General features: G+C 38.7%; 1 long non-coding RNA gene across 1 annotated transcript; it reads right to left on the bottom strand.

The window, feature by feature from the left end:
* Positions 1 to 877: 877 nt before the first annotated feature.
* On the bottom strand, positions 878 to 1,532 carry LOC116173294. The gene is made up of 3 exons (XR_004145898.1): positions 1,387 to 1,532; positions 1,147 to 1,287; positions 878 to 1,095 (listed from the first exon to the last, which is right to left on the bottom strand). It is a non-coding gene; the product is annotated as an uncharacterized LOC116173294 (long non-coding RNA).
* Positions 1,533 to 3,972: the final 2,440 nt, after the last annotated feature.

Genomic DNA, 3,972 nt, shown 5'->3' with positions numbered 1-3,972 from the left:
TTACTTTGGCAATAGTGTTAGCAATACAGTGCGTGTGGTAAGAAAAGTAAGACTAGCTTGGATGCCAAACAGAGATTACCTGACCTTGAGAAGAAGAGGTTAGCTTCAGAAATAGAAGCCAACAGGGCACCCTCCGAATTTGAAATAAAGGAAGGCCGAGACTGAAAAGGCAAGAAAAAAAACATGAAGGAGCAGCTCGGGATCCAGGAAAAGTATTGGATACTGCTTGATGAATTGGATCAACAGCTTGAAACATACTACAAAGACTACCATAGTTGGAGCGTGCTGCTGGGGTATTTGCAGAGTTGCCTACAACAGAGGAGGTTTGTACCACGCCAAAGTATGTCCCAACCACGACAAAGTGACTTTAGAAGTGACTTTATATCAACCCCTATTTTTTAGCAATCACAAATACAAGATGTGGGAAAACCTGAGATGGCGTTTATTCACAGGTAGCTAATGAAGAGAGACACACCTGTCTTCTCTGGAGATTAAATGCGTAGCAAACTGTTTAAATGATTAATGTAGGAGAAAACATTACGCACTCCTTTATGAGGGCAAACCAAAAGAGGACCCTGAACCGAATTGAAGGGGGTTCACTTTTATTAAATCAGACATTATGACTCACTGTTAATGTCTACGCCGTCTTTTCGGAAAATCTCCAGCACAACTGATATGATATTTTGCTTGCTTCCAAAAACACTTTACTAACATCAATTTTTCCTGTATTCCAGGATCATCAGATACAGCACGTATCTATAAACCTTTGAGAAGTCAGGAATGATGAAAAAATAAGGCTTCCAATAGTTGCCTCTGTAAATCCGTATATTACAACATAATTATTACCTACATTTTTTAGTTTAGAGGATAATGTCAAAGAAAAAAACACAATAACATAGTAATAGTAGTATCCAGAAATATGTTCATAATCCTTATAGAAGTTTCGTCTTATTGATCAAAATTTCTCCTTATTGCAATAATCGGTTTCGCACTGCGAACAATGTAGGTCTGCTCTGCCTTTTTTCTTGTACCAAGCACAATCGTTGCTACATGTTCTCTTCGCAACGGTATAAGTAGCTTTGTCTGTTTTTACAGCTAAAAGGAGGTAGATGACATTCGTGTACTAGATAACAGAATATTACTTACTTTCATGAAAAGAGACGCAATAATGATTTGATGTACAGTCGTAAACTTTGGTAACATTAACAAAGTTACGACAGTTCGAAAAGTCTGGAGAGGACCCGTTGGACTCACCATAGCAAAAATTGCAATATCTATTTGTGTGACCTACGGGAAATCTAATTTAAAATAATATGTACAGGTATTCGAAGTGCTTCAAAAACAGCAAACACAAATGCTGAAAATCATAAACGTATCGTTACATACCTGAGACAACACTGATGCACAGGAGACCAACAGAAACCAATACCAGCAGTTTAAAGTACATGGTGGGAATACTCATCTATGGGGCAGCCTGCACGCGCTTTTATACCCACGTGTCAAGAAGTTTAGCAGATTATTTATAGATAGGTACAAAATTGGTTTCATTGTCTGTTTGGGTATTTTATCATTATTACAAAGGTTAATACTGATTGTTATTTCAGTTCGTACGTAGAAAAATATTCAAAGCCAACCTCCGGTTTTAATTTGAAATGTTTATCAAAAATTGCTACAACACGTCCATTTGGACAGCCGAGGGGAAGATTAAAAATTCTCTATGGTTTCTTTATTATGTCACCAGTCAAAATCATATTAGACAAACTTCCAGAACGCTTGACGATGCTGAATTATAATCAGAATTTGACCAAAAAATAGATCCAAGTGTTCATGCAGCACTTGGGATACGAGAAAGACTTCATCTTTTTATTACCAGGTTCATTACAGTAAGTTTGAGGAAATTTTACCGTTGTCTCGAATTGACACTTAGTATTTCAAGGACATTTAGCGGATTTTCGAAAATGTAGAAGTGCATTCACGTAGGCGTTTTGTTTGCCTGTTTATGCGGTGGACAATCATAATCAGATCTTTACCAAAAAACTGCCGCTCTGTTTTTGGTATGCTACTTGCACAAAAACTGCAGAGTGAACGCCACGCGCCGTAAATTTCAAACTTTTTAAAATATTAAGATTGCACATAGATTATTATATGGTTAATATCATACGAGTACATATTGTTAAACTTGGCCACTATCTCTCTTATCTCCAAGAATAGAGATATCTCCATTTTAAATACCTACTTTTGATTGCGAATTCGAATCTTATTAATCTACCCATATCACCTTTTAAGTAATTTGTTGTTGTTTTGTTTCACAGTGTTCGAGCACCTATGATGAAATCTGACGAAATCCACTACAAATACAAATATTACGAGCAATAATAGGGATTTATATCTTTCAGAATTAACCATCAGATTTTAAGATCAATCCTTGGTCACTGCGACTTTGATCAGCAGAATATCACTCTTTTACATATACTTTACTAAAATTATGCCGGTAAAGGTCTAATTTAACGTTCCTAGGTATCATTTGTACACCGATAGCGCTCAAATGGATTAGGTGTCAACCTATAATGAAGGGCACGAATAAATAAATACGGGGCTACCTTAATTTGCAAATTATTAGAGCAATAATTTAAGTTTTTAACTGAAACCGCTGGAACGACTTGTGGATCGAATAATATTACTTTGTTGTCTTTTAAATTACAATGAAAGAAACGCAAACAAACTCGCTTTGGAGGTATCGGGGTTATACTAGAGTTACTAAACAAGCTATGGCGAGTTTTTATTTTGGACTTTGAGAAATTTTTTAGAAGAGAGTTCTGCATTCTGCAATTTTCCGTCATGTAGTGTTGTGGTAAACATTGTAATAAAAAAAATTATCAAAGTCCTCGTGCAAGATCGAAGGGACTTCAGCGCATTTTTGTTTGGCAGATCAGTGTTTTATTAGCCGGTACCCGCTTTCCACTTCCCGTGCACTCGCAATTCGCGTTTGAACTCCACCATCAGTACGATCTTGTCGGGGGCTACCATATTCTCTTTGTAGGAACCCACTTCCGACGTCCCGTTCACTCGCAATTCGCATTTTGATGGATTTCGCTAAAAACCCGGCACAAAATAGTACTCAATTGTTGGGTAGTTCTCATAGATCGAGCTTCTATTGGCGACACGAGAAAGAGAGACCGCAATTCGAGATCTAAGAAACTTTTGGGCGCCCAAAGTCGACTATATCCCTCGAAGCGCGCCGTGCAAAAGGTGGTTCATTTCGACCCCAAAAAAAATCCGCCACGCAGGAGTTGTGCGCGCTGACAAGATTTTTCCGATGACAGTTGGAGAAAAATTGTAGAAAAAGAAAAGAAAAAAACTGAAAAATCTCCAGGTTAATATAACACGCTCGGGGATGGCACTCAGATGTCGCCGACCCCACATCTTGTAGCCCCCATCCCTAAAGTTGATAATTACACGGTCACTAGCCAGCCAACTAGCCAAAGTGAGATTAAAAGCTACCTTCTTAGCGCATTTTTGTAAATTTAATGTAATTATTTAAATTTAATCTCACTTTGTCTGGCTGGCTGGCAAAAGTGGTTTCTTCAACCGCGTTTTCGGATATAGAGGGTGCTTTCGACAACACCCCCCACGAAGCCATCGAAGCGGACGCTGGAAACGCCTCACCTCCACAACAATAGACTGCAGAAAGTCCATGTTGAGGAGGAGGCATGTTTAAGTATGCCAGGAGCAATGAGCACCTGTCCTACAGCCACTATGGAGGCACTGCGAGGCCTTGGCCTCTGCTCTTAATTCTGAATAAGCAGGCGATGGGAAGCGCAATAGCACTGCACCGAAACAAGGTAATTATTGAGGAGGATTGTATAAAAGAGACATCGGACATAATGCCGACAAAGACACAACCTAGGAGTACCATACAGTACAAAACTAACACAAAAGGATCATTAGGAAATAAACAAGCCCACCTTTGGG

Source organism: Photinus pyralis, unplaced genomic scaffold (assembly GCF_008802855.1).
Source record: "Photinus pyralis isolate 1611_PpyrPB1 unplaced genomic scaffold, Ppyr1.3 Ppyr1.4_LG6, whole genome shotgun sequence".
NCBI classification, from domain to species: Eukaryota; Metazoa; Arthropoda; class Insecta; order Coleoptera; family Lampyridae; genus Photinus; species Photinus pyralis.
This window is presented reverse-complemented; position numbering and strand designations above follow the sequence as displayed.